Source organism: Leucoraja erinacea, chromosome 6, assembly GCF_028641065.1.
Source record: "Leucoraja erinacea ecotype New England chromosome 6, Leri_hhj_1, whole genome shotgun sequence".
NCBI classification, from domain to species: Eukaryota; Metazoa; Chordata; class Chondrichthyes; order Rajiformes; family Rajidae; genus Leucoraja; species Leucoraja erinaceus.
This window is the reverse complement of record NC_073382.1, coordinates 1495003-1517588: the sequence shown is the minus strand read 5'-3', so window position 1 is coordinate 1517588 and position 22586 is coordinate 1495003. Positions and strand designations below refer to the sequence as shown.

The 22586-nt window shown below is 47.8% G+C and overlaps 1 pseudogene; it reads right to left on the bottom strand.

Moving 5' to 3' along the window:
- Positions 1–21977: 21977 nt before the first annotated feature.
- LOC129698470 (U2 spliceosomal RNA) lies at positions 21978–22086 on the bottom strand (annotated as a pseudogene).
- Between the last annotated feature and the right edge of the window lie 500 nt (positions 22087–22586).

Here is a 22586-nt window from a genome sequence, read left to right as displayed (position 1 = left end):
TACAAACCTGTACGTCTTTGGAGTGTGGGGAGGAAAACGAAGTTCTCTGAGAAAATCCACGTGGTCACGGGGAGGCGGTGTTGGCTCGAAGGGCCGAATGGCCTCCTCCTGCACCTATTTTCTGTGTTTCTATTTTCTATGAATGTACAAACTCCGTACAGACAGCACCCGTGGCCGGGATCGAACTCAGGTCTCTGGTGCTGTAAGGCAGCAACTCTACCGCTGCGCCACCTTGCCGATGTCCTCTCATTGTGGAGATGAAGGAAGAAGTGAGCTGGAGATGGAGTTTGGACATTTGATTGAGTTTGGGTCTAATTGATGACAAACAAATTAACGAGGCGGGGGTGAAGGAGATAATTAAGACGGTGGTCTAAGCAGGTCATTTGTTTCAGTTCAAGATACTGCGCGGAAACAGGCCTTTCAGCCCATCGAGTCCGCACCGACCATACACGAGTTCTACCCTACACAATTTACACACTGGAAACCCATTCATCTACAAACCTGCACGTTTTTTGGCATGTGGGATGAAACCTGAGCACCCGGAGAAAACCCATGCGGACACAGGGAGAACGTACAAACTCCGTACAGACAGCACCCGTAGTCAGGATTGAACCTGGGTCTCCGTAAGCCAGCAACTCTGCTGCTGCCCCACTATGCCACCAACTGCACCACTGTGCTGCCCTCTGGGACCTGACAGCGCCAACGAACCGGGTTCGAACCTGACTATGAGTGATGTCCATACAGAGTTTGCATGTTCTCCCGCTGACCTGCGTGGGTTTTCCCCAGGAGCTCCAGCTTCCTCCCACACGCGAAAGATGTACAGGTTTGAAGGTTTATTACACAGAAACATAGAAACATAGAAAATAGGTGCAGGAGGAGGCCATTCGGCCCCTCGAGCCAGTACCGCCATTCATTGTGATCATGGCTGATCGTCCCAAATCAATAACCCGTGCCTGCCTTCTCCCCATATCCCTTGATTCCACTAGCCCCTAGAGCCCTATCTAACTCTCTCTTAAATCCATCCAGTGACTTGGCCTCCACTGCCCTCTGTGGCAGGGAATTCCATAAATTCACAACTCTCTGGGTGAAAACGTTTTTTTCTCACCTCAGTCTTAAATGGCCTCCCCTTTATTCTAAGACTGTGGCCCCTGGTTCTGGACTCACCCAACATTGGGAATTTCTTTCCTGCATCTAGCTTATCCAGTCCTTTTATAATTTTATATGTTCCTATAAGATCTCCCCTCATCCTTCTAAACTCCAGTGAATACAAGCCTAGTCTTTTCGATCTTTCCTCAATTGACAGTCCCGCCATCCCAGGGATCAATCTCGTGAATCTACGCTGCACTGCCTCAATCACAAGGATGTCCTTCCTCAAATTAGGAGACCAAAACTGTACACAATACTCCAGATGTGGTCTCACCAGAGCCATATACAACTGCAGAAGAACCTCTTTACTCCTATACTGAAATCCTCTTGTTATGAAGGCCAACATTCCATTAGCTTTCTTCACTGCCTGCTGTACCTGCACGCCAAATTTCAGTGACCTGTGTACAAGGACACCCAGGTCTCGCTGCACCTCCCCCTTACCTAACCTAACCCCATTGAGATAATAATCTGCAACCCTTGTATTTGCCGCCAAAGTGTGCAACCTCTCATTTATCTATATTATACTGCATCTGCCACGCATCTGCCCACTCACTCAACCTGTCCAGGTCACCCTGCAACCTCCAAACATCCTCTTCACAGTTCACACTGCCACCCAGCTTTGTGTCACCCGCAAACTTGCTAGTGTTGCTCCTAATTCCCGCTTCCAAATCATTAATATATATGGTAAACAGTTGCGGCCCCAATACCGAGCCTTGCGGCACTCTACTCGCCACTGCCTGTCATTCTGAAAAGGACCCGTTCACCCCTACTCTTTGCTTCCTGTCTGCTAACCAATTTTCTATCCATGTCAACACCCTACCCCCAATACCATGTGCTCCAATTTTAGTCACCAGTCTCCCGAGCGGGACCTTATCAAAGGCTTTCTGAAAGTCTACATGCACTGGCACCCTTCATCCATTTTACTTGTCACATCCTCAAAAAATTCCAGAAGATTAGTCAAGCATGATTACCCTTTCATAAATCCATGTTGACTTGGACTAATCCTTTTAGAAACATAGAAACATAGGTGCAGGAGTAGGCCATTTGGCCCTTCGAGCCTGCACCGCCATTCAATATGATCATGGCTGATCATCCAACTCAGTATCCTGTACCTGCCTTCTCTCCATACCCCCTGATCCCTTTAGCCACAAGGGCCACATCTAACTCCCTCTTAAATATAGCCAAAGAACTGGCCTCAACTATCTTCTGTGGCACAGAGTTCCAGAGATTCCCCACTCTCTGTGTGAAAAATGTTTTCCTCATCTCGGTCCTAAAGGATTTCCCCCTTATCCTTAAACTGTGACCCCTTGTTCTGGACTTCCCCAACATCAGGAACAACCTTCCTGCATCTAGCCTGTCCAACCCCTTAAGAATTTTGTAAGTTTCTATAAGGTCCCCCCCAATCTTCTAAATTCTAGCGAGTACAAGCCGAGTCTATCCAGTCTTTCTTCATATGAAAGTCCTGACATCCTAGGGATCAGTCTGGTGAACCTTCTCTGTACTCCCTCTATGGCAAGAATGTCTTTCCTCAGGTTAGGAGACCAAAACTGTACCCAATACTCCAGGTGTGGTCCCACCAAGACCCTGTACAACTGCAGTAGAACCTCCCTGCTCCTATACTCAAATCCTTTTACTGCTATCCAAGTGCCCCATTATTACCTCTTTAATAATTGACTTCAGCATCTTTCCCACCACCGAAGTCAGGCTAACTGGTCTGTAATTCCCCGTTTTCTCTCTCGCTCCCTTCTTGAAAAGTGGGATAACATTAGCTATCCTCCAATCCACAGGAACCGATTCTGAATCTATTGAACATCTGTTGCTTGCTAAAATTGTAAATGGTGCCTCGTGTGTGTAGAATAGTGTTAATGTGCGGGGATCGCTGGTCGGCGTGGATTCGGTGGTCCGAAGGTCCTGTTTCCATTCTGTTTCTCTAAACATTGTTACGGATCTGAAAGCACTTACAGTCCAGACTTCCTTCTCCAAAGAAAATCAGTGAATTGGTTTTGTGGCCCCCATCACTGAAATTTTGCGTTACAATTTCAGATTATTTAAACAGTCAAGATTAAAATGATCAAGTGTGGTGGTAGGATTTTAGATGATGTTTCTAGATGAATTGAGTCTGAAAACAGGTCTCAACCCAAAATGTCATCTAACCATGTTCTCCAGAGATGTTGTCTGACCTGCTGAGTCCCTGAATTTATTGTGCTGGGCACCTGCAAACAATTCAGTGTCTTAATCACATAGTCACTGTTCCCAATCTAGGCAGTATTTATTAGATTGATCAGAAAGAAAGAACAATGTGAAAACATGCCAAGCTCTGCAGATATAAGTGATTTGGGCAAAATTCTGCTGTCCAAAAAAATGACTGATCTTACGGCAACTTGCTTCTCCGTGATACAAAGTGCTGAAGGAACGAGTTGGCCAGGCAAACATGTGTGGAGGAAACGGATAGGCAGTGTTTCAGGTCAGGACCCTCTTGCTTTTACATAAGACATTTAATACAATAACTTGCCTGAAAATGGTACACAGGGGTATAATCACGTACAAAGTCTTTAAATCATTCATAGAGTCATGGAGTCAAAGAGTCATGCAGCGTGGAAACGGGGTCAAGGAACGAGCATTCACGTCGCGGCCCTGTTTCCACCAATCATTCCACCACCACGCACAAGAGGCGACAAGATAGACACCATTGTGCAGTTGCTGAGAAGTGTGTGCAGCTCTGGCTGAACAACTTCTAATCTTGTGAGTGGACTCGATAAGTGGTAGCATGGCAACAGACCGTTTGGCCCAACTTTCCCATGCTGACCAAGTTGCCCCATCTGCACTAGTTTGGCCCATATCCTTCGAACCTTTCCTATCCATGTAATTGTCCAAATGTCTTTTAAATGATTTGATAGTGCCTGCCTCAACTATCTCCTCTGGCAGCTCGTTCCACACACCCACCACTATTTGTGTGAAAAGGTTGTCCCTCAAGGGCCTGCCCCACGAGCATGCGACTCCATGCGGCAAGCGCGACCTACCGTGGTCGCTTGAGCCGTACGGCCTCGCGGGGCCGGTCCCACTTCGATCGCCAGTGCCGTATGGAGTTGGTCCCGGTCCCGACATCGCGCGGGGATCCGAAAAACTGAACATGTTCAAAAATTCCGCGCGGCAACGGCCTGCTGGCCCGCTGCCGCCTCGTTACACACCGCCTCAACGAACGTGCACAGCGTCTCGACGGACGTGCACAGCGTCTCGACGCCGTACGCAGCGTCTTGAAGCCGTACGTTATGCGTGAACTTCCCGCGGACTTCGCTCAAACTGCACGTCACTCACTCGACCTCTGCGCGGCCCCCGCTTACGGTTTGGTCGCGCTTGCCGCATGCAGGTCGCATGCTCGTGGGACAGGCCCTTCAGGTTCCTATTAAATCTTTCCCCCCCTCACCTTAAAGGGCACATTTGATGGCACATTCTTTTGAACTTCCTTCTTTGAGTAAGACAAAGAAGGAATCACGAGGACAGGTTTGGTCAACGGTCAACATTCTAATTCATGTAGGAGGAGAGAGAGCAGGGGAAGGGGACATCACTCAGGCCCGTACGAAGCTTTTCAAAAAGGGGGGTGGCATGACAGAATTACAAAAAAACTAAAGTGAATTAGTGTGCCGCGCTGCGCACATCACGAGCGCGAAGCGTGAAGTCCCTCGATGCCGGGGTCCACGGTCCTGGAAGCTCAGGGGTTTTAGATGCTTTCTGATGCATTCTGAGCCTTATTTTGGAGCATTTTTGCACCCAATTTATGACCAATATTTCAGAAATTAATAGGAATCTGAGGTGGCTTTTTGACACAAAGGGTGCTGGGTGTATGTAACGAGCTGCCAGCGGAGGTAGTTAAGGCTGGGACTATCCTAATGTTTAAGAGACATTTGGACACGTACATGGATAGGACAGATTTAGATGGATATGGGCCAAATGCATGTGAGTGGGACTAGTGTAGATGGGACATGTTGGTCGGTGTGGGTAAGTTGGGCTGAAGGGCCTGTTTCCACACGGCATCATTCTATGACTAAAAAGTGAAGAAGAAAAATGCATGTAGATAAGTAGAGCAGATCTGAAAGAGGAGTGAAATGTAAAGGCAGAGAGAGGTTTATGGGTGGGAAGGAACAAAGGAAAGGAGGGGGGAGTGTGGGATTGGGTAGATGGGTGAAGGGAAAATAGTCACAAAGTGCTGGGGTGGGTCAGGCAGCATCTGCGGAGAGTATGAATAGACAATGTTTCACAGAGTGCTGGAGTAACTCAGTGGGTCAGGCAGCATCTGTGGAGAACATGGATAGGTGACATGTCACAGAGTGCTGGAGTAACTCAGTGGGTCAGGCAGCATCTGTGGAGAACATGGATAGGTGACATGTCACAGAGTGCTGGAGTAACTCAGCGGGTCAGGCAGCATCTGTGGAGAACATGGATAGGTGACATGTCACAGAGTGCTGGAGTAACTCAGTGAGTCAGGCAGCATCTCTGGAGAAAAGGTATAGATTATATTTCGGGTCAAGACCGTTCTTCAGAAATATTCATGATGTGACATGCATAGACATTCCTGAATGTTACCCAAACCATCGTGAGCTACTTTGTTACGGTGCTTGCCCTCTCCTATAACATCTCTGCTGCCTTGGGTGATGCAGGACAGGACACAAGCTTTGGGGCACGGTGTGAAGCTGTTGCCGTCTGTCCCAGCCTGGTAAAAACCTGGATGGAGTGGATGTGGAGAGACTGTTTCCACTAATGGGAGAGTCTAGGACCAGTGGCCTTAGAATTAAAAGATATTCCTTTAGGAAGGAGATGGGCAGGAATGTCTTAAGTCAGAGGGTGGTGAAGTGTGTAATTCATCGCCACAGAGGTCAAGTCACTGGACATTTTTCAGGAGGAGATTGATAGATTCTTGATTGATACGGGTGTCGGAGGTAATGGGGAGAAGGCAGGAGAATGGGTTTGAGAGGGAAAGATAGATAGAGTCATAGAGTGATACAGTGTGGAAACAGCCCCTTCGGCCCAGCATGTCTCATCTGCACTAGTTCCACCTGCCCACGTTTGATCCATATCCCTCCGAATCTGTCCTATCCATGTACCTGTCTAACTGTTTCTTAAATGTTGTGATAGTCCCTGCCTCAACTACCTCCTCTGGCAGCTTGTTCCATACACCTACCACCCTTTGTGTGAAAAATATACCCCACAGATCCCTATTAAATCTTTTGCCCTTCACCTTAAACTTATGTCCTCTGCTCCTCGATTTACTTACTCTGGGAAAAAGACTCAACCATATTTATTCAAATCATGATTTTATACACCTCTATTAGATCATCCCTCATCCTCCTGTGCTCCATGAAATAGAGTCCCAGCCTACTCAACCTCTCCCTATAGCTCTGGCCCTCTAGTCCTGGCAACATCCTCGTAAATCTTCACTGTACCCTTTCCAGTTTGATGACATCTTTCCTATAACATGGTGCCCAGAACTGAATACAATACTCTGAATGCGGTCTCACCAACTTCTATGCAACTGCAACATGACCTCCTCAGGTCATGACCTTCTATACTCAGCCTGACCCGCTGAGTTACTCCAGCACTCTGTGAAACGTCACAGAACAGGGCAAGATTAGCAAGTTTGCTGATGATACAGAAGTGAGTGGTTTTGCAGATAGTGAAGATGGTTGTGAAAGATTGCAGCAGGATCTGGACCAATTAGCCAGGTGGGCAGAGGAATGGTTGATGGTTGCATGGTTCCTTGAAGGTCGTGTCGCAGGTATATCAGGTGGTCAAAAAGTATTTTGGCACTTTGGCCTTCATCAGTCAGAGTATTGAGTATAGAAGTTTGGAGATATTTCCCTCTCAAACCCATTCTCCTGCCTTCTCCCCATTACCTCCGACACACGTATCAATCAAGAATCTATCAATCTCCTCCCAGTGGGGGTGGGGTGGGCCCAGTGGGGGTCAGCGGGGGTGGCGTGGGCCCAGCGGGGGTGGCATGGGTGCAATGGGGGTCAGCAGAGGTGGCGTGGGCCCAGCGGGGGTGGCATGGGCCCAGCGGGGTTCAGGGGTGGCAGGGGTCCAGCGGGGTGGCGTGGGCCCAGCGGGGGTGGCGTGGGCCCAGCGGGGGTGGTGTGGGCCCAGCGGGTGGACGGGGGCGTGGGCCCAGCGGGGGTGGCATGGGCCCAGCGGGGGTGGTGTGGGCCCAGCGGGGGTTGGGCCCAGCGGGGGTGGCGTGGGTCCAGCGGGGGGTGGCATGGGGTGCATCGGGGGGCGTGGGCCCAGCAGGGGTGGCGTGGGCACAGCAGGGTTCAGCGAGGGTGGCGTGGGCCCAGCGGGGGTGGCGTGGGCCCAGCAGGGGTGGCGTGGGCCCAGCGGGGTGGGCGTGGGCCCAGCGGGGGTGGCGTGGGTGCGTGGTGGCGTGGGCCCATCGGGGGTGGCATGGGTGCAATGGGTCAGCAGAGGTGGCGTGGGCCCAGCGGGGGTGGCGTGGGCCCAGCAGGGGTGGCGTGCGCCCAGCCGGGGTCAGCAGGGGTGGCGTGGGCCCATCGGGGGTGGCATGGGTCCAGCAGGGGTGGCGTGGGTCCATCGGGGGTGGCATGGGTCCAGCAGGGGTGGCGTGGGTCCAGCAGAGGTGGCGTGGGCCCAGCAGGGGGTGGCGTGGGCTCAGTGGGGGTGAGCGGGGGTGGCGTGGGCCCAGTGGGGGTCAGCGAGGATGGCGTGGGCGGGAGATGGCGTGGGCGGGAGATGGCTTGGGCCCCGGCGGCGGGGGGGGGCGGGGGGAGAGGGCCCTGCCGCAGCGGCATCTGGTGTTGGGGTTACAGCCGCTGGGTTCAGATTCCAAACGGCGAAGGGAGGACGGAGAACTGGCCGTTTCCAAGGTGGAAACGCAGATTTTTATTTTCCCCGATTTTTTAAAAAACGGTGTGATTTTTTTCTTACTCTGGGGGGAAAATGGGGGTGCGGTCGCACCCAATGCACCCCCCTTCGGACGGCCATGGACTCTTGAAGGGTGAAGCACGGAACGTGGATGGTGCACAAGGGGGCAGAATTGACTGAGATCTTGGGGGGATCAAGATTCAAGAGTCAAGAGCGTTTTATTGTCATATGTCCCAGATAGAACAATGAAATTCTTACTTGCAGCAGCACAACAGAAAATGTAAACATAGTACACTGTAAAACGCGTACTCAAATTCACACATATATATAGATCATATATACAGATATCTATCTGTATATATGTGTATTCGTACACATGTGTATATATATATATATATATATACACGGACACATATGTACACACAAAAAACAAACAATAATAGTCTAATAATAACAATCATGGTCTATGTAGTTCAGAGCTTATTTGAGATTGTAGCATTTAATAACCCAATGGCTGTAGGGAAGAAGCTGTTTCTAAACCTGGACGTTACAGGTTTCAGGCTCCTGTACCTTCTTCCCGATTGCTGGGATGAAATGAGTGTGTGGCCAGGGTGTTGTGGGTCTCTGATGAAGCTGGCTGCCTTTTAAAGGCAGCGACTCCAGTAAATCTCTTCGATGGTGGGGAGGTCAGAGCCGGTAATGGGCTGGGCAGTGTTCACACCTTCTTGCAGTCTTCTTGGAGGAGGTCGGAGGACACAGCAACATGGAAAGCCAGGACTCTGAAGGTGGCGCATGTACACCTAATGGAGACCTAATGTAACTTCGCAAAAGGCCGGATCTACAATATGATGATTGAGAGGATAAAGGCCATTATATTCAATGCTCTCCTCCTCAACCACACCTTCGCTGGCAGCAGCACACCAACAAGATGAAACTGATTTATGTTTAGATGTCATAAACGCATCGCTAACATTCTCCATGGTATTTTCAGTCAACTAAACGAGCTCTGAAACAGATAGGACTTTGCAAACCGGAGGTAATGTTTACAAACAGATTTATGACACAAAAGAGACAAAGCAATATTTCATTCGGGGCAGGGGATTCAAATTGACAAGGATCACAGCTAAAAAACTTAGCTGGTTCTATCCCCGCATGTCTCAATTCACCCAGGTGTTAACTGATTTAGAATAACTGTCTGTTGGGATAAAAGGTGCTTGGGAGCTTTTACACTTCATACTTAACTATCCCGGCACATTGTTTATATCTACAACCACTTGCCGTTATTACAGTGCGATTGTTCCAGTGAGCTGTACAAAATCATGAGAGGAATAGATCGGGTAGATGGAGAGCCTCTTGCCCAGGGTAGGAGAATTGAGGCCCAGATGACATAGGTTCAAGTTGAAGGGGAAAAGATTTAATCTGAGGGGTAGCTTTTGCACACAAACCGTTGTGGGTGTATGGAACAAGCTGCCAGATGAGGTGGTTGAGGCTGGGACTATCCCAACTTCTAAAAAGCAGTCAGACAGGTACATGGATAGGAGGTTACACAAAAAAGCTGGAGAAACTCAGCAGGTGCAGCAGCATCTATGGAGCGAAGGAAATAGGCAACAAACGTTCGGGCTGAAACCCTTCTTCAGACTGATCGGGGGTGGGGCTGGGACTATCCCAACTTTTAAGAAGCAGTCTGACAAGAAAGGAAAAAGGAGGAGGAGCCCGAAGGCTAGTGGATGGGAGGAGACAGCAGGGGGACTGAGGAAGGGGAGGAGACAGCAAGGACTAACAAAATTGGGAGAATTCGATGTTCATGCCCCCAGGATGCAGACTCCCCAAACGGAATATGAGGTGCTGTTCCTCCAATTTCCGGTGCTGCTCGCTGTGGCCATGGAGGAGACCCAGAACAGAGAGGTCGGAGACGGAGTGGGAGGGGGAGTTGAAGTGCTGAGCCACCGGGAGGTCAGCTTGGTTATTGCGGACCGAGCGGAGGTGTTCGGCAAAACGATCACCCAAGGTACATGGATAGGACAGGTTTGGAGGGATATGGACCAAGCGCAGGCAGGTGGGACTAGTGCAGCTGGGATATGCTTGCTGGTGTGGGCGAGTTGGGCTGAAGGGTCTGTTCCCACACTACATCACTCTCTATGACTCTATAAGCTGCCTGTCGATTAAAACATTCAGTATTTTCATTTATTACTTGGCTTTTGCAAGACGTTTGGTTTGAGCTCAGTCCAAGAGCAGAGTCTGGTCGCACACAGGAAGCACCTTGAGGAATATAATCAGGTTCTCTCCAACTTTGCTCGAGAGTTAGTCCCCTTTGATATCTCCTGCTCTGTAGGTGACCCATGGAAAACATGACAAATTCTATTCTCGGGATTGCATTATGCAAACCTTCGCTATCAATTATCTGCACGAAATGAACTAATTTGATTAATTCCTGGACCACCACTAAGGCACAAGACAATGCACCAATGTTTAGAGCATTTGATTGAGCCAAAGCACAAGACGCAATTAGTCGACAGCTCTTGGATAAGAAAGACAGTTCTACTTTCCAACATGCAGTATTTTCTGCATTCAATCACTAGAGGGCAAAAACATTCAGCGTTTTCACAAACCAGTGTCACATCCCTGCATAACTTTTTTGGGTCTTCAACGCCTCGTGATCCAGCAATGTGTTGCCAATCTGCATTCGCTGATATTCCCAAACTCAGCGGAAGTTCAACAAAATGGCAGCTACACAAGGAAGGACGGGAAAAGTAATTGTGTCAGAGACAGTGTGTCAGGCTGCACAGACGTGGTCATAGAGAGACTAGAGCAGGGGACTGAACACTAGCTGTTTAATGCTACTCATGTCTGGTATGGTTTTACTGGATAGCACGCAAGCTAAGCTTTCATTGTATCTCGGTACATGAGACAAAAAACTGTACATGCAAACCAATACTAAACTATTGGGCGGCACAATGGTAGAGTAGCTGCCTTACAGCGCCAGTGACAATAGACAATAGACAATAGGTGCAGGAGTAGGCCATTCGGCCCTTCGAGCCAGCACCGCCATTCAATGTGATCATGGCTGATCATCCCCAATCAGTACCCCGTTCTTGCCTTCTCCCAATATCCCCTGACTCCGCTATCTTTAAGAGCCCTATCTAGCTCTCTCTTGAAAGCATCCAGAGAACCTGCCTCCACCAGGCAGAGAATTCCACAGAATCACCACTCTCTGTGAGAAAAAGCGTTTCCTCATCTCCGTTCTAAATGGCTTACTCCTTATTCTTAAACTGTGGTCCATTGTTCTGGACCCGGGATCGATCCTGATCTTTACAGAGTTTGTACATTCCCCCCGTGACCACGTGGGTTTCCTCCGGGTGCTCCGGTTTCCTTTCACACTCCTAAGACGTGCAGGTTTGTAGGTTAATTGGCTTTGGTAAATATTGTAAATTGTCCCTAGTGTGTGTAGGGTAGAAGTGGGTGATCGTTCATTCAGGTGGGCTGATTCAATGTTGTATCCCCAAAACTGAAACTAGAAAGAAAAACTAATCAACACCTAAAAATCACTGAAGAAGGGTTTCGGCCTGAAACGTTGCCTATTTCCTTCGCTCCATAGATGCTGCTGCACCCGCTGAGTTTCTCCAGCTTTTTTGTGTACCTAAAAATCACTTCCTTGTTTGTTGCAAGGAAAAGTGACTGAAATAGGGGAGACCTGTGTGGTCACGGGGAGAATGAGAAAACCTCTCGTTGAGAACACCCAAGGTCAGGATTAACACTGGAGCCTTCTTACCATGGGTGTCTCCAGGGTTGAAGGACGCCAGTGCGTGACTTTGTTTAACGTGGGGAGACTGGTGCACAGACAGCCACCCCACGGTCATTGACAGATCTGGGTCAGGATCCAGTGGCGTGGAGTCCAAGGCGACCGGAGACCCTTTTCTGCTGCAGCCTTCATCCGCCTTCCCAGCCGTTGTGACGCTCCACTAAGGTCAGCCTTCGTCCTCCGCCTGTTCCACCGTTGAGGTTTTGGTTGTATTGGCTCTTTGTCAGAGACCTCCCCCTCGACCTCACCACCATGTGTGGCCCTACCAGGAGCGTAGATAGCTCCAGACGGCATCGCTCTCAGGATCTCAGGTCCACACAAGCTTCTCCACCCCGACAAGGTGACAACCCACTGGAGCCATATGGTAAGGAAACCTCCTATTCTTAACATTTATGTCAGTCTATCTGGTAGGTAAGTTACTGTAGAAGGCAAACCAGGGCAGGGCCTTCACATGTGTTTAAGAAGGAATTGCAGATGCTGGAAAATCGAAGGTAGACAAAAGTGCTGGAGAAACTCAGCGGGTGCAGCAGCATCTATGGAGCGAAGGAAATAGGCAACGTTTCGTGCCGAAACGTTGCCTATTTCCTTCGCTCCATAGATGCTGCTGCGCCCGCTGAGTTTCTCCAGCACTTTTGTCTACCAGGGCCTTCACAGTGAATGGCAAGACCCACGGGGTGTATTGTAGAGCAGAGAGATCTAGGAGTGCAGAACATTGGTCCTTGAAATTAATGTCGCAGGTAGATAGGGTGGTCGAGAAAGCTTCCAATACATTAGTTTTCGGCAGCCAGGGTATTGAATAGAGCAAAGTGCTGGAGTATAGTTCAAAGTTCAAAGTTCAAAGTAACTTTATTCTCAATTCAATTATGCAACAGTAGTTACACAGAGGATTGAAATTACATTTCCCCATACTCCAAATGTGCAAGTAATATTAAAAACACAGACAGCCAACATACCAATAAAAATAGACAATAGACATACATTATTTAAAATATTAAAATATTCATAGTGTGCCAAAATGTAGCAAAGTATTTTAAAAAGGGTGCAACAATGCATTTCGTTGTTAAATGCATTTCGTTGTCTCTGTACTGTACACTGACAATGACAATTAAAATTGAATCTGAATCTGAATCTGAATCTGAACAATGAAGGTGCAATATAGAAAAAGTGCAAATTTCGTACTGGAGACATTGAGCCAAAGTTATTTTCACAGTTTGTTGTCTTTGTTTGGGTACTGTTCATGGAATTTTCTTAAGTGTGTTGAGTAGTCTGATGGCCTGAGGCAAAAAAGCTGTTTTTGAATCTGGTGGTTTTGCTCTGCATGCTGCGGTAGCGCTTACCAGAAGTTGGGTTGCTGTCTGTACAAGATGTTGGTGAGGCCGCATGTGGAGTTTTGGTCACCAATGCTACAGGAAGGATGTTGTTAAACTGGAACGGGTGCCGAGATTTATGTGGATATTGCCATGACTTGAGCGCCTGAGCTTTAGGAAGAGGTCGGGCAGGCTAGGACCCATGCTAGGCTTCCTTGGAGCACCGGAGGATGAGGGGTGATTTTATAGAGATGTGTAAAGATCATTCGAGGCATAGCACAAATAGGGTGAATGCACAGCAAGGAGATGGAGGGTGCAGAAGAGACTTAACAGAATGATAGGTACACAAAAGTGCTGGAGAAACTCAGCGGGTGCAGCAGCATCTATGGAGTAAAAGAAATAGGCAACGTTTCGGGCGGAAACCCTTCTTCAGAACCCGCTGAGTTTCTCCAGCATTTTTGTGTACCTTCGATTTTCCAGCATCTGCAGTTCCTTCTTAAACACTTAACAGAATAGAAACATAGAGACATAGAAACATAGAAATTAGGTGCAGGAGTAGGCCATTCGGCCCTTCGAGCCTGCACAGCCATTCAATATGATCATGGCTGATCATCCAACTCAGTATCCCATACCTGCCTTCTCTCCATACCCCCTGATCCCCTTAGCCACAAGGGCCACATCTAACTCCCTCTTAAATATAGCCAATGAACTGGCCTCAACTACCCTCTGTGGCAGAGAGTTCCAGAGATTCACCACTCTCTGCGTGAAAAAAGTTCTTCTCATCTCGGTTTTAAAGGATTTCCCCCTTATCCTTAAGCTGTGACCCCTTGTCCTGGACTTCCCTAACATCGGGAACAATCTTCCTGCATCTAGCCTGTCCAACCCCTTAAGAATTTTGTAAGTTTCTATAAGATCCCCTCTCAATCTCCTAAATTCTAGAGAGTATAAACCAAGTCTATCCAGTCTTTCTTCATAAGACAGTCCTGACATCCCAGGAATCAGTCTGGTGAACCTTCTCTGCACTCCCTCTATGGCAATAATGTCCTTCCTCAGATTTGGAGACCAAAACTGTACGCAATACTCCAGGTGCGGTCTCACCAAGACCCTGTACAACTGCAGTAGAACCTCCCTGCTCCTATACTCAAATCCTTTTGCAATGAAAGCTAACATACCATTCACTTTCTTTACTGCCTGTTGCACCTGCATGCCTACCTTCAATGACTGGTGTACCATGACACCCAGGTCTCGCTGCATCTCCCCCTCCCCCTTTCCCAGGCAATGTTTCGGGCGGAAACCCTTCTTCAGAACCCGCTGAGTTTCTCCAGCATTTTTGTGTACCTTCGATTTTCCAGCATCTGCAGTTCCTTCTTAAACACTTAACAGAATGATGCCTGGATTAGGGGATTAACTATAAATTCACAAGTTCACAAGTTATGGGAGTAGAATTAGGCCATTCAGCCCATCGAGTCTACACTCCACCATTCAATCATGGCTGATCTCTGCCTCCTAATCCCATTTTCCTGCCTTCTCCCCATAAACCTTGACGCCCGTTCTAAACTTGTCTATCTCTGCCTTAAAAATATCCACTGACTTGGCCTCCACAGCCCTCTGTGGCAATGAGTTCTGCAGATTAGCTACCCTCTGACTAAAGAAGTTCTTTCTCACCTTTTGAAAAGAGCGCCCCCTTTATTCTGAGGCTATGAGGGGAGATTGTTTTCTCTGGCGCATCAGAGGGTGAGAGGAGACCTGATAGAAAATATTTAAAATTATGAGAGGCATTTACTGTCTAGGGTAGACAATCAGAATCTGGCCCCATAGGAGAAGTGTCCACATCGCGGGGCTGGAAAATGGAAACTGGAAGTATCCTGAGCTAATTCTGCTACCACTATTGTTTATTGCATCAAGCGATGGCTTCCACTGATTGTCCTCGGACGTTTGCGTCCTTTTCAGGACAGACGATGACAGCAATGTCAACATTTGAAACATGGAAGCTGGACACCAAAGAAGAATCAGAATCTACTTTCCTGGGTGGAAATGTCAAAGACTAGAAGGCATGGCTTAAAGGTGAGAGGAGCAAAGTTTAAAGAAATGTGTGGGTGCGGGAATGTTTTTACTACAGAGTGTGGTGGGTGCCTGCAATGCCCTGTCAGGGGTAGTGGTGGAGGTAGACACAAAAGTGGCATTTAAGAGGCATTTATATAGGCACATGGATATACAGGGAATGGAAGGACATGGACAACAGCAGGCAGAGGATCAAGAAGGAACCGCAGATGCTGCAAAATCGAAGGTACACAAAATTGCTGGAGAAACTCAGCGGGTGCAGCAGCATCTATGGAGCGAAGGAAAGAGCAACAGCGGAAATTGGAGGAACAGCACCTCATATTCCGCCTGGGAACCTTGCGTCCGGATGGCATTAACATTGAATTCTCCCAATTTTGCTAGCCCTTACTGTCTCCTCCCCTTCCCACTATTGAGCTGTTTCCTCCCACCCTCCTATCCGCCTGCCCTCTGGCTCCTCCTCCTCCCCTTTTCCTCCCCTCTCCCCCCCCCCCCACCCCCCATCAGTCTGAAGAAGGGTTTTGGCCCGAAATGTTGCCTATTTCCTTCGCTCCATAGATGCTGCTGCACCCGCTGAGTTTCTCCAGCATTTTTGTGTACCAGCAGGCAGAGGAGATTAGTTTAGCTTTTCTTTAGTTTACTTTAGAGACACAGGCCCTTTGGCCCACCGAGTCCACACCAGCCAACGATCACCCCGTGCACTAGCACTATCCTACACACTAGGCACAAATCAAAATTTACATAACCTAATTAACCTACAAACCTGTACATCTTTGGAGTGTGGGAGGAAACTAGAAGAAACACACACACTTCGTACAGACAGCACCCGTAGTCAGGATCGAACCCGGGTCTCTGGCACTATAAGGCAGCAATTCTACCTCTGTGCCACCGTGCCGCCCATACAGCTTGCTACAATGGTGGCCGCAGTCGTTGTGGGCCAAAGGGCCTGTTCCATCTTCTATCTTGTCCCCCTGAGGGCAGTGCGTTGTCATTAAAGAACCGTTTGCATTGGTAGGAATGAAGAACATCACCGATGGCAGATGCGTTTGTATGACAATCTAATAGTTGCCTGGCATTGTCATATAATCATAGATTGGATTATCTCAATCACCAGCTATCTTGGCGGCAACCAGATCCTTCACTCCAGGCCAAAGGAAGCAGTTTATTAACAAAAGGGCAAAGTTGGTGCGTTTAAGTTGGTGTATAGCAAATTCCGAATAATGTCTCTGTGAATTGGATCAGACTGCTTAATAAAGTAACTTTTATAATGGCCAAATGTTTGGAAGAGTTTTAAGAGATCTTGGATTCCATTGTTTCGATTAGTTTAATTTGGTTTAGTTTAATTCAGTTTAGTTTAGGTTTGGTTAGTTTAGGTTAGTTAATGTTAGTTTAGTTTATTGTCAATAGCACCGATGTACAGTGAGAAGTTTTTGCTGCATGCTAACCAGTCAGTGGAAAGACCATACATCAATGGTTCCAAACCTGGGGGTAAATTTCGCCTACCCAGAGGGTAAATTTGTTGATTCTGAATTTGCACCTATTTTTTCTCATTGACTGACTGTGTTTGGTTCTGGTGCACCGGTATCTGTTCATCATTAGTTGTGCATAAATAAGTCAAATAACATTGTTATGTGCTATTAAAGTTGCCCGGGGTAAACATAGAAACATAGAAAATAGGTGCAGGAGTAGGCCATTCGAACCTTCGAGCCTGCACCGCCATTCAATATGATCATGGTTGATCATCCAACTCCGTATCCTGTACCTGCCTTCTCTCCATACCCCATGATCCCTTTAGCCACAAGGGCCACATCTAACTCCCTCTTAAATACAGCCAATGAACTGGCCTCAACCACCCTCTGTGGCAGAGAATTCCACAGATTCACCACTCTATGTGTGAAAAATGTTGTTCTACCAGAAGGATATGGACCATGTGCAAACACAGGGAAACAATGTACATTGACATCATGGGCAGTAGAAACTGGGCTGAGGACGGTTCTATGTTCTTTAGTTTAGTTTTGAGATACAGCGCAGAAACAGCACCTTCGGCCCACTGAGTCCACACCGACCAGCGATCCCCGCACATGAACACTATCCCACACACACTAGGGATCATTTACACATACACCAAGCCAATTAACCTACTTACCTGTATGTCTTTGGAGTGTGGAAGGAAACCGAAGTTCTTGGAGAAAAGCCACAAGGTCACGGGGAGAACGTACAAACTCCGTTCAGACAGCACCCGTAGTCGGGATCGAACCCGGGTCTCTGGCGCTGCAAGCTCTGTAAGGCAGCAACTCTGCTGTTGCGCCACCGTGGCCACCCTGTAAGGCAAGTTTGTTTTCACACAGAGAGCAGTAGGTACCTGCAACGTGCTGCCAGTTGAGATGGACTGGCATGTACGATAACAACGTTAATTTTATTGCATGTACGATTTCAAGAGGTATTCAACCAGACATATGAACCAGCACGAAATAGAGAGACACAGATTATGTACAGGCAGATTGCATTCGTTTAGATTGGCAGCGTGGTCAGTATAGATATGATGGACTCACGGCCTCTTCCCGTGTTGTCCTGTTCTAGATTCTATGTTCTATCTTGCTCCTGTTGTGTGTGTGTGCGTGCACGTGTGTGTTTGCGTGTACCTGTGTGTGTGTGCAAGCATGTGTGTGTCCGTGCACGTGTGTCTGTGTCTGCGTGCGTGTGTGCGTGCGTGTGTGCATCCATGTGCATGTGTGTGTGCATCCATGCATGAGTGTGTGCATCCATGCATACGTGTGTACCTGCGTGTTTTGTGAATGTAAAGAAATAGAAGCTTCATAAATGCGTGTGTGCCTGGGTGTGTTTTATGTGTCTGTGTGTGTGTGTGTGTGTGTGTGTGTGTGTGTGTGTGTGTGTGTGTGTGTGTGTGTGTGTGTGTGTGTGTGTGTGTGTGTGTGTGTGTGCGTCCATGCATGCGTGTGTGCCTGGGTGTGTTTATGTGTCTGTGTGTGTGCACGTGTGTCTGTGCGTGCATGCCAACTAAGCCAAATGTCGTGGCCCAAATATGCTTAAACAGACAGAAATACAAATAAAATAGTAAGATTAAACGAGAACTTACCAGTTTGAAGTTTGATCTGTATTTTATGAGGAGTTACGATGAGGGATTTCGTGAAGAACCCCGCTTCCACGCATGCGTGTCATTCTTCAAAGCAGCGGTGTGAGGTCACAGAAACCTATAATGATCTAACATAGTAAGATTATCAAAGAGATACCAGTTTTTGATATGATCATAAGAGGGTGGGAGCGGAGGGCACGAAATCCCTCATCGTAACTCCTCATAAAATACAGATCAAACTTCAAACTGGTAAGTTCTCGTTTAATCTTACTATTTTACTTCGGAGTCACGTGAGTGACTTCGTGAAGATTTCAAAGCTCTGTGACCTCATGCCGTGGAACGAGTCCATGCTTCACAACTGCCTTGGGTATTGGGAGAGAGCATCATTAGTAGTTTTAAAACACAATTATACAAAGAGTTGTGTGGTATAACGAAAAAAATATATAACATTTTTTTTTAATTTGAGAATCATAACCCTGTAACCTATCGGCCAAAATATTTTGTTGAACCTAAAATGTTTTCTTAATACAATGATGGCTCCAAAAATAACTGGTTTATTATACAACCTGTGGAAAAAAACCCTTTTTTAAAATGACCCTCCTGCCATTCTGAGGATTTGGTCTGTGGGTACCTGTATAATATTGCTGCGGATGTTGCTGCAGTCCTGGTGGAATGAGAGTTGAAAAACATCAGTGTCTATTCCCTGCCATTTTTAGGACCTATTTGAGCCACCTTGAAATAGTTTGAGTCGTGACCCTATCATGCAGTTTCTTGTAAGAGATAAACAACTCCATACTCTGACCTCGAATGTTCTGAGTATATGCTATGTATTGTTAGATGTGTCTTGTTATACACAGTCGTTTGCCATATGGGTGTACCATAAAATCAAACCCTAGACCCGAGGAACCCGATCTGTTTTCTTTTATTAAATCCTGTATGACAACACCAGTTTCTCGGTGAGATGATCAGGGAGTCCAGGCTCAGTTTGCTTAATGGCTGGACTTGTTGTGCGGTAAATAACACCATGAGCATAACCATCTTCCTGGTCTGTTACTGAGGTGACAACGCTGTTATGAGCTACAAGCTCCTCAGCATGTTGAGAAAACGACACCCATGTCCCAGATTTCGGAGTACCTGGTTAGCTTACCAGGGGTGCGTTCCCACCGCGTGCCGTTCCGATCCTTGTGATAGGTAATTGGAGAGTGCACTTGTGGCACTATTGATGGCACTGTAGCTCCATCGATTATCCTAATGGAGGCTTGTTAAAATTCCAATACGGCCAGAATGTTCTTGGCCTTTTGGTCGAGATTGTTGTCCAAGCAGTATATGCCCCATTTCTTGATGTGTCCAAGGTACTGCTTCCGTGTTGACAGTCTTAGTGCAGATGAGATGAGATTCATCGTCCTGTCTGACAGTGTAGTGGGTCTGTTAGACTCTACAAATCAATAAATCCAAAGTGTTATGGCATGGATGACTGCCTCCAGTCACTGGATAAATGAATAATTTTTTGGCAATGTTCATAGGGAACATGGTTCTAACACCATCCCCTGTAAGACTGAAATACCATGATTGAGAAGGTCAGTCGGGTACTCTGAAAATTCCAGATGCCGAGTGTGGTTGAATTTTCCCTAGTACCCCATTGATGGGTCCGAACGGGGGAAAACCTCTCCCTACGGCCTATTTACATAACAATGCCAAGCTGGTTTACGAATTTTAGTACATAATATTGGGGCTAATGATTGCCCCTTTTGTAAGCTCTATATTGCCAAAGTTCCTCTATTGAGTCAATGCCTGCCATATAGAAAACCCGCAACTGACACAAAGTCTTTATGAATAATAAGAGTATCCTTCCTAAAATGAATATCTAGAACAAATGTGTTTAGAGTTTAAAATCAATGATAATCCTGCAACCCTACTCTATCTTTTTTTTTGATAAATATGTTCAATCCCATCACACCTTTGTGTACAATTCTTGTAGCACCATGTGGGTTTTAGCTTGTTTGGTTTATGTAAGGACAAAATGCCCTTCTGGTGTATGATATACTGTGGTTAATGGGATGAGAAAAACCCTATCAGATAACCCTGAATACTGCTGAGATTATATGAATCTGTAGTGATTATATACCATACATAACTATAGTGTTGCAACCTCCCCTACCCTCGTAGGTCCCTATTTAACAGAAGAAACCCCACCCACCTACCTCCATGGTTACCGGTGGTTTTGTTATTTCCTTGGTTTTTTGAAAATAAGGTTCTGGTTTAATATTTCTTGTTCGGGGTTGTGTGGGAGGTTGAGGCTTCCGCATCTTCCAGGGTGGCCGCCCTGGCCATACCCTAAAACGGATCCTGCAGGTTATATTGATTTCTGACACTGCTACTGGTATGAGCCACATTTTTTATGGCCTTGCCTGTGGCTGGTATCATGCTCCAAAATAGGCCCTTGCGCTGGCCTTGATGAGCCCCAGTGTCTTAGCTTAGTCCACACACGGTTCTTTATTTGCAAATGGTAGCATTTTTGGGGTCCTAGTGCTGGCTGAATGGCCGCCATCCACGTGTAGTTCAGGTCATATTGCATATTATTAAACAGATCTAGTGCGTCTTGATGGTCTTTGGTTACCTACGTTTAGTCCAGGGTGCGGGTGTATGCTATGATGCCTTCCGTCAATCCCTTGAAGGTTCTCTGGATCTTGAGGTCCTGGTTCCTGATGTTCGTCCATATGCTGCCAAATGCATTGGATTACACTGGGCACCTGTAATGCCTCACCGTTGCCAGGTGGCAGATGTCTGGCCAGTGTTTGTAAATTTTTCTTGTTGGCGTATGTGGCCAGACATATAGTAATACTATTGCCATCCTGGATCCAAGTCTACCCATGTTTGACTTGGCTAAAGTAATCGGCCACCATGTCCAGCAGAGTCCCTGCTGTGTTAGGATCATGGGACGCTGTATTACCAGGCTCTGGCCCATCAGGGTCCTGCCTACTCTTTTTTATAGAGTTAGAGATCTCTAGGGTCCCACACGGGGTACCCATGTGGGGCTTAACTGCTGCCCACTTGTCTTTTGTTCTGCGGACCCCTCTTGCAAGTCAACCCAGAACTGACCCACAGTGCTCCCCTCTGATGGGGTAGAAGCATTGTGCAGCCCTCAAAGAGGTACTGCTGTGGGTTTATCACGTTGGAGCAAGGCTCCATACACCGCTTCTTCCCGCTCCAGCCCTCTCGGGCGCTGGTTGCCGGCGGTTTTATGCAAAGTCGGACCCTTCTGAGTCCACTACCTTGTTTGATTTGTGTCTAGCCTACCGCTCGGTCACATGGATCTGGCCGGTGCGGGGCCGACATCGGGCACAGCTGATCCCACTACGGTTGATCCAAGTGCCGCTGGCTGCTGCTGGCTGCCCGCTGTTCCATGGTCCTCCTTCTCCAGTTTTGTCCTTCCTTCCGTGAAGTGGATATGGCCGGTGTGGAGGATAACTGGCACAGCTGCTTCCATCTATTCCTTTAACCTGGCTTCAACGCTCTCAGCACTCCTGGCTGCTCCTTTATCTTAGACCCCTGGGACCCACCCCCGTACTGACGGTACTGGTCCCTTATGGTCGTTGCAGCCGGTCAACCCCACTCTAATGCCCTCAATTCTGGGCACTCCTACTTATATGGTCCTTAGATAAGGGACATACAAGACATTAAAACTGATGATAACAGCTACTATAGTTTTTATATAATATATATAGTCCCTAGATAAGGGGTGTATCAGATATTAAACTGATAAGAACAGATACTACACTTGATCTTAGCCAAAAAAACCGAGAAGCGATTATTGTAACTAAAACCCCGATGGGACTGACCCTGGTACTCACATACTGGTCCCTTGTAGTAGATTGCAGCCAGTCAACTGCAAAGTCCTTTGCTGCTGAGAAATGAACTTTCTCACCATGCTGGAGCGAAGTTGGGCACAGGTGTTTTTCCCTCTCCGGGAACCGATGTGCCCATGCTGCTCCTGCCGTTGCCAGCTCCTCACGAAGTGCCAGCTGCCACTGCTGCTGCGTGTGCTCCTGCAGCTGTTAGTGCTCCTGCAGCTGCCGGCTGCCACTGCTGCTGCCGCTGCCGCTGCCGCTGCCGCTGCTACTGCTGCCGCTCCTCCGCGGTTCTCCCGCCGGCCTTCTGCACCTTACATGGACCTGGTCCATGTCTGCACCTAGAAAGGTAAGTTGAAGGAAAACGCAGGGTCTCTTACCTGCTGTTCCCGACTTTCCTTCTCCCGCCGGTGACCGTCGTTCCCTGTGTCGGGTTCGAGCCGCTTGGACCGACCCCGGTG